Source organism: Lupinus angustifolius, chromosome LG14 (assembly GCF_001865875.1).
Source record: "Lupinus angustifolius cultivar Tanjil chromosome LG14, LupAngTanjil_v1.0, whole genome shotgun sequence".
Lineage (NCBI taxonomy): Eukaryota > Viridiplantae > Streptophyta > Magnoliopsida > Fabales > Fabaceae > Lupinus > Lupinus angustifolius.
In genome coordinates this window covers 5,432,595-5,444,443 of record NC_032022.1, presented here as the reverse complement: position 1 = coordinate 5,444,443, position 11,849 = coordinate 5,432,595, and positions in this window count along the sequence as shown.

Here is an 11,849-nt window from a genome sequence, read left to right as displayed (position 1 = left end):
TAATTGATTAGTCACCTTGTTAATCGATTACTTGGACATATCTTTGAGTATCTTAATCGATTAAACAACCTTTGATCGATTACCTAAAATAATTAAATTATGTTAATCGATTAAGAAGCCCATAATCGATTATCTAGGAAAATTTTCACATTCGTTAATTGATTAACACCACACATAATCGATTAAATAGAGTTCTAGTAACAGTGTTATATACGCATTTCAAATTTCAAAACTTCAATCTCTCTCTAGAAATCCTCTCAAACGTCAAACCATTCATGTGTTCTCTCAAATTGAAAACTCCACCACCTCATCTCATATGCATAACACCTCTAATCATCAAAATCCATCATTTGCTTTCGACCTTTGGCGGTTTTCCACCACCACCTTCTAGTAGCTAGTCTAGTTAGGACGATAATAAGTAATCCTAGTTAGTTTAGTTGTAGGGTGTGTGTTTTTTTAGTCATTGATATTTATCTACTTTATGATTCTATCTACTTTAATTTTTGTTTTTCTTTGGTGTTCAGCTTGTTGTTATCTTTGTTGTTTTGACTTTTGGTGATTATGATGTATGAAATGAATGAATTAAATGAAATTTTTTGATGATCATATCTCCATAATCTTTTCTTATTGTTTCATCAATACATTGATATACTTGTTGAATATATTCTAAACATTATATATAATCCCAAGAAAAAATCAAGAAATTTTCATTGAATTGCTGAAATATTCATTACTTCATCGATTGAACACACATATAATCGATTGAGAGTAGCAAAATTTGCAATTTCAGGATAAATCAGAACAAGCTTAATCGATTAACACCATGTATAACCGATTAAGATCAGCAAATAATTGCATGATCTCTTTTCTTTTGGCTCATTTATATGTGTAACATTGTTTTTTGATCATGCCAAAATGGGGAGAAAGGTTGTTGTCTATGTTTTGTAGATTTGATGCATTACAAGCTTCCACAAATACAAATATATCGAATGCATGAAGTGAGAGGGAGCAAATTTTAAAGCTCAAGAAAATCTCAAAACAAGTAGATTGTCCTCAAAGAAAGATATAAGGTATGCAAGATTGGTTTGTCATCATCAAAAGTGGGAGATTGTAAATGAAAGGGTGCATTGTATGATTTTGATGAATATAAAGGTAGAAGTTTGATGAAGACAAAGTATGGACAAGGACAAATCAATAACAACAACATTGAAGACTCAAGTTCAAGCGTGAAGAGGATCAACAAAAAAATTTCATTTCTTTAGGTCCTAAGTTGAATTGGCAAAGTCTAAGTAAGGTTAACCTAATGATAAATCTCACATATTAGAATGATGATCATGATACATATGAGATTTACATTCATACATGATTTAGGTGCATTATCATTCATACACGACTACATGATTTTGATGCATTAAACAAGTTAAACTTATATCATTTCAAAATTATGTATCATGCATTAACAAATCATGTTAGAGGTTCATAGCATATTAACTAAGTATTTTCAGAAATTTATCGATTAGGGATATAGTTAATTAATTAAGTCTTTGTAACCAGGAATCCGTTAATCGATTAAGTACATGGTTAATCGATTAAATTAGTTTAAGTTTTGAAATCTACATAATTCATTTATATAATAGAATTTTTTTTGAAACTGAATAGAATTTTAACTATCCTTACGCATAAGCAAACACAAGATTTTCACAATTAATTCTCAAGAGTCAACAGAGAGTTTTCTAAAAATGTGAGCAAAATACTTTAGATACAAGATAAGAGAAAGTTTATAAATCTTTGAAGAGTGTTTTCAAGCATTCGTCACGTCTAAGACAGTTTACAAAACCTTTGCATCTCATAATCATTCATCTTCATATTATGAGAGGGTTTTAGATTCTGAGTTGAGTTTAATTTAGTATAACAAAGGTGGAAGATTTTTATATACAAAAGACCGATTGAGTTGTAATTCGTCTCTTAGGGTGTGAGCTATCACCTTAGAAGAAGAGACAAATTTAGGAGAAAATCCTAAGCTACAAGTGGTGAGATATCCATTAGAAGTTAGGCCCGAGAGGTTCTTGGTGGAAAAAGTGTATGTAAAGACATTTGATTTCTTCACAGTGAAAGCAAATCTCTGAGATCATAAGGGGAGGACTTGATATAGATTGCGGTAGTGAGAAATTGAACTAGGATAAAATTGATTGTGTCAATTTTCTCTTATCCCTGCTATTTTACATTTACACAATTATCAACTTTCCAATATTTTCATTTGATATCATATTAGGATTATTGCGTAAGTGTCTTTGCATGATTAATCACATTAATTGAACTGATAAAGTGCATGTAAGAACATGTTGATCACTGTATTTCGTTCTATCAAGAAAAAAAGAATTTCAGGAAAACTAATTGAGTTAATTGATTAAGTCTGTTGTTAATCGTTTAACTGGAGCTTTATGTTAATTGATTAAGTAATCTTTTAATCAATTAAAACCATTGAAAATCAACGTATATATCTTGTAACCAAATATTTTTAATTGTAAACCAAACCACCTATTCACTCCCCTTTTAGGTGTGTTAGAGCCCTTGTTACGCAATGTTATATCCTTGATTTGATAAATGACACTTTACATGCTTGCTTTTTGTAGGAAAGTCAAGTTGGTTCATCTAGAACAGAAACTGTCAGACAACCCAAAACTGTTAAATACCATGTTCTATTGGTAATTATCATATTTGGGGACTTAATTGGGACATAATATAATATTTTGGGACTAATGCGGTTTGTTGTATTTCTTTCAGTATAAAGATGACACCCCAAGAACACATGTCATACCAGAAGAGTCACCTACAAATCCAAAATAATGGTCATACTAGAAGCAGCTGCAATTCCAAGAAGAAAATCTTCAAAGTTCATGCCACCAAGAACCACAAGAAAGAATGCAAAGAATAAATTATCCCTTTGATGTTTTTTAGTTTGATGAACTCTTCTATCATGTTGAACTTATTTTGTTTTCATTGAAAAATTGTAATTCATCAAAGATCCTTCATGGTTCATTGGTTATTTTGTTTAACTCTTTTATTTTGGTCTATAATACAAATTTTTTTAACTCTCAATTTTTGTTTATGGGTTATACATTATGTTGTAACATTGTATATACATTACACCAAACAAAGCATAAATAACAACATGATTTTGTCAAAACCAACTTCATTTCATTTAATTCATAACAATGTTAAATATATACATAAGTTTAACCATCTTCAACAAAGAACATAAATACTTATCTTAAATGGAAACAAAAATACATATAAAAATAGCAGCAAATATAACAAAGAACAAAACAACTACAAACATAACGTTTTTGGAACATTTGACATACTCTTTCATCATAGTTTAAATTTTCTTAACATTAGCTTCTAACTGATCCATGTGCATTGTATTGTCCACCATAAATTCTTCCTTCACTACTTCAATTCCTTTCCAATCTTCCACCCACATAAAATATTTCGAACAATATTTATTTCCCTCCTATAAAACAATGAAAGTGTCACAAAAAAGTATGGAAATAACGAGAACACATAGAAATATGGAAAAACCATAACCTTGAAATAAGGACAACCATAGAATAGTCTCCTTGGGTTCTTAAGAGTTTTTGTTGTGTATACAACAATAACCCTATTATAGTAGCATATTAGAGGAGAAAATATTGACTTGCATTGAGACCTATTAGGCACACTAGAGCTGCTCAGATCAGGGCTACAATAATTGCTCACATCACCATAGTTTTTCATCTTCAATGGCTTTGAGTTGTTGTTAAAGGTTGTGGAGAGAATGAAACTCGATTCTTTCATTTGTTGGTTTTAGGTGGAAGAAGACACCCAAAACAATATCGTTTTGCGCTAATTTAAAAAAGAAACTGAAACCCAAAACAACATCATTTAGTATCATGACAGAGTTTTAAAAAAAATAAAAATAACGTCATTTTTTCTCAAGAAAAAGAATTATGTGGACCGCTAGCGTGTGACACAAGGCCGCATGGGCGGAAAACGTCACACTAAGTCAGCAATTAACAGTCCATGTAGACCAAGTCATTAGCATAAATTAACGGGTATGGACGGAAGGACTAACGTAAGTCCACATTAAAATTGTTGGGAACTAAATTGATAATTTAAATTTTATTATAGACTAACTTGGTAATGTCAAAAATATGAGGGGTCAAAATGTGTATTTACTCTTTATAGTATATTTTATTCTATTCATAGATGACATAAAGATAATTTAGTGTATGCTATTCTATTGGACACTTGAATATTTTGTCAACATCAGTGCTCAAACACTTAAATAAGTCCAACTTATTCACATCAAACTAGGTCCTATTGATTTTATTTTACTTTCACTCAAACCAATATATTTGTTGTCTTATTATTTTGTTCGTGCTTGTCATAAGAAATGAGATTATTATCAATTCATATAGTATATGTATTTAACATGTTACTTTTAGGTATCAGTGGTCTAGACACACCTAGAAGGGGGTTGAATAGGTGTAGCGACTATCAATTACTGCTTCTCGCACCAAAACCCAGTTCTGGAAAACAGTCCAGGTAATCGATTAACCAATGGGCTTAATCGATTAACACGAAATAGAAACATAACTACCAGATCAGTTTCTTGTATAGTTATTGACCAACAAACAAGTAGAGATACAACAGATATTTTTATGCAATATTAACAAGGATATAACAAAGTAATAGTATGCAAAATATTAGCTTCAAACATGAATTAAAACAATGTGAATTATAAAAGAGATTGAGAGAGAACAACTTGCACAAATGGATTTTTATCCTGGTTCATTTGCGGGTCCACTTGCAAACTACATCCAGGCCTCTCCTTCTGATCTTGGGAGATTTCTCGTCACTATATTCAACACTTTGTATTGTCACATACACCAATTCAATGACAAGACTCTAGACGCTTTTTTCTTGAATTTCAAGAACCTCTCACCTTGGTTTGACTATCCCTATCGCTTGAGAAAACCTTTCTTGCGATCCAGCCCCAGCCAAGATCCTCGCTCTAAATTCAAGACCTCCTAGCCTTTATGAAGATTCACTCTATCTCAATGGTGGTAAGACACCAAGAGACTAAACCCAAAGTACAAAAACAATATACAAAACCAGAGTTTTACCAAGCACTAAAATGCTCAAATTACAATAATAAAAACTCAAAGATTAACCCACTCTCAAGTAACACAAGCCATCATGCATGTATGTGAGTTAATATAAAACAGTAAACACAAAATCTTTCTCTTGAAATCTCTAATCAGAGTGCATGAACATGCAAGAAAGAATGGATGAGATTAAGCATATGAAAACAACATGCAATACACCATGAATACTATCAATTGATCATGTTAATCTCTCTTCCTCACACATGCATCTATCTTCTGCCTATAATGCAGTAAATACCGAAAAGTATGCTCTCTAATAGTGCCTAAACAATAGTATGCAATGCTACACGTTTCTACAATTTTCCAGAACTTATACAAAACAAATTTGACCCTTTAAACTGTTACTTTCAGTTACGCAGTTAAAACAAAAAACAGTTATAACAGAAAATAGACACGTTAATCGATTAAGTCACTACGTTAATCGATTAACCAACATATATCAAAATGTGATTAAATGGTAAACTACTTATATGTTATGCTTGACTCCAATACATGTTTTAGCAATTATATTATGCCTAATATGCACGTATAACATGTATGATTAATGCATAGACATACAATAAACTAGATGATATGCCTCATGAATATGATATGATAATATTAATGGCTTGTGAAACTTGTATCTAGGTTTACCTCACCTATACTCACTAACTAAGGCACATATCCCAGACTACTTAGAAATATAACTCTATTAATATAATATAGTCTTGATATGACCAATGAGTTCTAGGAATGATGATTGTTGATAAATCTTCAAGCTTTAACTAATTCCTTGTCTTCATCAAAACATAGCCAAAACATTCCTAGTGAAATCCTTGACACTTTGCACTTTCAGTTACTCGTTATTTTTAGTGTTGTTGTTTGTTTTTATTTGTTCATTTTATGATGTTTCTTTTGTTTTCCTTTTTGTGTTATGGGATATCTTGCTTTTTTATTTACCGTTGAATTTATGTTTGTTGATATTAGGTTTATTGAAGTGTGAAGTCCCACATTGGATATGCGGAGAGGAGCGAAAGAGTTTATAAGAAGGAAAGGTCCATGGAACTGGTGCCTTAAGGTTTTGGTTCAAGATGTGGTGACTCACTTGTGGATCTCCACTCTTCCCATAACCATGTAATAATGGAATTCCCCGGTGGTTGGAGGCTCCCCAGTCGTAGTCTGGTCCAACAAGTCGTATCAGAGCCGATGGTTTGGCTGGGACATGGTGGACTTAAGAGGGGAGCGGACCAGAAAGTGTGTGGTACCCACACTTGAGGGGGAGATTGTTGGGTTTATTCAATTGTGAAGTCTCACATTGGATATACGGGAAAGAGTAAAAGAGTTTATAAGAATGAAAGACCCATGGAACTAATGCCTTGAGGTTTTGGTTCAAGACGTTGTGTCTCACATGTGGCTCTCCAATCTTCCCATAACCCAGTAACAATGCAACTCCCCGGTGGTTGAAGTCTCCCGGGTCATAGTCTAGTTTTGTGTAGGTGGAGTTCTGCTACATTGTGACAGTCAAAGTGCTATCTTCTTGGCAAAGAACTAGGTGTATCATGCTAGGACCAAACATATTGATGTGAGATTTCACAAGATCAGAGAGTTGGTAGCTTGTGGACAGATACTATTGTATAAGGTTCACACTTCAGAAAATGCAGCTAATTTGTTAACCAAGCCGGTTACTGTGGACAAGTTCAGGCATTGCCTGAACTTACTGTATATTCACTGATGCTAAACTATGAAGCGCCCCCAACCCAATGGAGGAAGATGGAGATCGATGATATTTGCTAAGGTGGATATTCTTGTGAAGATTTCCTAAGGGGCGATATATTCGTCTATTTCAATCAACGTGAAGATTGTTGGGGATGCTTGAAATAAGTTATTGTATGAGTCCCACATAGTCTAGTATTCGAATAGAGTAGAGTAACCAATGTTATATATTTGACTCAAGTACCTTGTTATTATGTGCACCAGATATAAACACCAAATAGAAACACCCCATGGGCACTTGGGCCCATGGGTGTGCTAGGACTTGTAATCCTTATTCTTTAATAATATATTGATAGCTGCTTAGCACTCCCAGGGACGTAGGTATAATTGGTCGAATCCCGTTACCAAATTATCTCGTTTCTTCTCTTCTATTTATTCTATGCCTTTATTTGATTGCTTTTGACCAATGCTGCGCAATGATCGCTTCTGTTGCACCAACAGTTTGTTCGGTTTCTTTACTGAAAAAAAACTTAACCGAACTGAACTGAACTCCTCCATTATATTTAGTTTTGTTTCTAAACTAAATTAAATCTATAACATGACCATTATAACCTAGTTTTGCATATGTTTAGTTATTTTACTAATATTAGCTACCACCAACCCAATTCAAGAAGTTTTCCACTTTTGTGTTGAGGTATATCAGTAGTATACAATTCACTAATATTATATATTATGTATGTTCTTTCATAATATTTTATCTACCTTTTGTTATAACTCAGAAAATGAAAAATAGTAGAAAGGTAGAAAACTTGCATGCTTTGTATTCCTCAGCTGAGGCTTTATATATAGCCTTACTCAAACTAGAAAAAAACATAACTGATCGTATTTTTAATGCTTATAAAGTGACCATTAATTGGTTTTATTCACCATAAACACTAAAACAAAACAGCTATCTAACAATCCCTCCTTAAACTAATGCATCTGCATTTTAGGCTCGCTTGAGTGAGCAGGATGACTATGTGTCTCGCTTAAGCGAGAGACACACAGAGATTTGGCTCATAGAAGTGCAAATTGTCGCTTGAGCGACCCCTCCTCGCTTAAGAGAAAGACACACAAAGATTTGGTTTCTGAAACTGTAAATTATCGCTTGAGCGACACCTTCTCGCCCAGGCAAGAGACACACAGAGACTTTGGCTTCTACACTTGTGAATTGTCGCTTGAGCGACAACCTCTCGCTCAGGTGATAGTAAAACTTGACGCTTCCTCATTCTCTTTAGAAACTTTAATTATTCCAAGCATGCAACACAGTTTCTCAAACTGCTCCAACTTTATTGGTTTAGTCATGATATCTGCAATTTGATCATGAGAGTTGCAATAGCTCAGCTCAACAACTCCATCATTCACCAAATCTCTTAAGAAATGGAACCTTACATCAATATGCTTTCTTTTCCCATGAAACACTGAATTTTTTGATAATTGTATAGTGGAGCTGTTATTACACATAATTACAGTTCCTGCATTTTCTTCAACTCCAAGTTTCTTCAACACCCTTCTGAGCCAGACGCACTGATAGGCACATAATGATGTTGCTATATACTCTGCTTCAAGAGTGGAAAGAGCAACCACTAATTGTTTCTTTGAGGACCAAGAAATAGCAGCAGACCCCATCATAAACACAAATCCACAAGTACTTTTCTGATCGTCTATGTCGCCGGCATAGTCACTGTCTGTAAAGGCTGTGAATCTCAAGTTGTGTTCTCCTTTCTTATAAAGAATTCCAAGATCAGTTGTACCTTTCAGGTACCTTAAAATTATTTTTGCTACAAGTCAATGTGACATAGTTGGATTGGATATGAACTTGCTTATTAGACTAACACCATACATCAAGTCAGGCCTAGTGATAGTTAAGTACATAAGACTTCCAACTACCTGCTTAAATAGAGTTTCATCAATTCTAACTCCACCTACATCCTTGGACAAACTCGTACTTAATACTATTAGATTCTTCACTACATTGCAACCTTCCATGTTAGACATATCAAATTCCAGCATCATTGAATTTTTAAATTCATCACCCATGGCTTTATCATTCCCAGTAAAGATCAAATCATCAACATAAAGACTTACTATTAGAATCTTACCTCCTCAGAACTTTGTGAATAATGTGTGTTCACTAAGACACTTCTCAAAACCTTCTCGCACAAAGTAAGCTTCAATTCTGTTGTACGAAGCTCTTGGTGCCTGTTTAAGGCCATACACTGCCTTTCCCATCCTATAGACTTTCTCTTCTTCTCCTTTCTTTATGAATCCCTCAGGTTGATGCATTAACACTTCCTCCTTGAGCTCTCCGTGAAGAAAAGAACTCTTCACATCAAGTTGAAAAACCTCCCAACTGAATTATGCAGCAATTACGAGTACCACACGAATGGTATCAAGTCTTGCCACTAGAGCAAATACTTTAGTGTAATCTACTCCATGGCATTGTGCATACCCTTTTGCCATAATTCTTGCTTTGAGATTCTCTACATCCCTATCTTCGTTAAGCTTAGTTTTGAATACCCATTTAACTCCAATAGGTTTAATTCCTTTTGGCAGTACAATCAGTTCCCAAGTCTGATTCCTCTCTATGGCTTCAATTTCTATTGACATTGCTTCTTTTCAATTTTTGCTCTTTATTGCTTCTTCAAACGAAATTGTGTCATCTTCAGTCATCATCATCATTACACTCATATTTTCTTCTTCAGATAATCCTTCTCATGTTTCATAATCTGCCAACCAATCTGGTGGTCTTCTTCCTCGTTCACCCCTCCCTTTAGCCAATTCTCCATATGTATTTGGCTTATTTGAAGATGCAGGTGCCTCTATCGAACTGCTATTCAAATTGTTTGAACCTTTTTCACCATTTTCCTCTTCATATGTGTCGTCCTTTCCATCATTTTCATCCTCATCTTCCCATTCTAATAAATTTTGCTTGATTTCTTCTTATGTTCTGCCCAGTCCAAACATTTCTCTTCTTCAAAAGTAACATCTTTACTGACAAAGATCTTCTTTGAAACTGGATCATATAACCTCCAAGTCTTGGATTCATCACTGACTCCTAGGAAGGCACATTTTCTACTCTTATCATCCTAACTTACTCCTCCTTTGGTCTGGTACATGAACATGTGCTACACATCCAAAAATTCGAAAAATACTCTACCACTGGTTTCTCACCACTCCATGCCTCTGCTGGTGTTTTGTTTTCAACTGCTACTATTGGACATCGATTTTGAATGTGTACACACCATCTCATAGCCTCGGGCCAGAACGCTTTAGGAACTTTTTTTCCGGTTAACATAGAACGAACAACATTCATAATCATCCTGTTTTTTCTTTCGGTAACTCCATTTTGATAAGGAGTATAAGCTGTTGTCAATTGTCTACTAATGCCTTGTGATTGACAAAATTCTCCAAACTCATTTGAGGTGAACTCACCACCTCTATCTGTCCTCAAACATGTTATGTATGCACCTATCTCCTTTTCAACAAGAGCCTTATATTTTTCGAAAGTTATAAAGACTTATGACTTCTCATGTAGAAAATAGACACAAGTTTTACGAGAAAAATCATCGATAAAACTTAAGATGTACCTCTTGTCACTATTTGAAGCAGGCTTGATAGGACCATATATATCTGAGTGTACTAGCTGAAGTTGCTTTGATGCTCTCCACAAACTCTTCCTTCCTAGAGGATTTCTATGTTGCTTTCTAGTTAAGCATGTGGTGCATAATTCCTTTGGAGTTTTTAGAAGGGGTAATCCGATCACCATTTTCTTGTAGGTAAGTGTTTTCAGTCCCTTGTAATTCAAGTGTCCAAAGCAACAATGCCACATGGGAGCCTCTCTATCTGATTCAACTCCAGCCTGCAAACACAAGGAATTTTTCGGTTGCATGGAGGCTGACACATGAAACATTCTATTCCCACTCATGTTAGTTTGCATAATCAGCCCCCTCATAGGATGAAATACTTTGTAAGTCTCGTCCTAAATTAAAATGGCTAACCCCTTCTCTTGAAGTTGTCATATACTTAATACATTATTTTTAACCTCAGGAACATAGAAAACATCAGATATTACCTGGGTTATGCCTTTTAATTGCATCTTCATACTTTCTTTTGCTGCCACTATCATTCTCATATCATCCCCAAGTTTTAATGTCCTACTGAAATCTTCTTCCGTATTCAGAAACCATTTTTTGTTCCTTGTCATATGATTACTACAGCCCGAGTCAAGATACCATATCTCTTCTTTCTTTGTTTGTTGAGGTTCTTCATAAGACATCAGCAAAATCTCTTCCTTTTCTTTCAACTCAGCATAATTTGCCTTCTTTTCCCAGCTACAACATTGATAAGTTCCAAACATACCTAAATTTCATACACTTCTATGGCACTTATCTTAAGCATAATTGAGAAAAACCAACTTAAAAACAATACTTTTTGGATAAAATATCACAATCTTGTATATTTGTGTTTGTATTTCTCTTTAATGTGTTTTGTAGGATTTAGAAAGAAAAAGAAAAGAGAATAAAGACTCATGGTCCAAAAAGAAAAAGAAGTCAAACTCAAGGTGCTCAAGCAGGCAGCTTAGCATGGACCAAGCTATGCTAAGCTGACCTGGACACCAGCCTGACACGGTCAGACCCAACCTGGCTCAGTCAAACCAACCTGACACAGACCAAGTTGCTCAAGCAGTAGGCAGCTTAGTGAACCTACTTGGCCGCTAAGCCTAGCACTAGACAAAGCCTGACACAGTCAGAACACACGCTTGACACGATCATACACAAGCCTGGCACAAGCCCAAGCTGCTCAAGCAGGCAGCTCAGCGGTGCCACATGTATGCTCAGCGGTGAACCAGACACCTGACTAGGTCAACAAGCACCAAGCCACGTCTCAGTCAGCACGGTCAAAGCT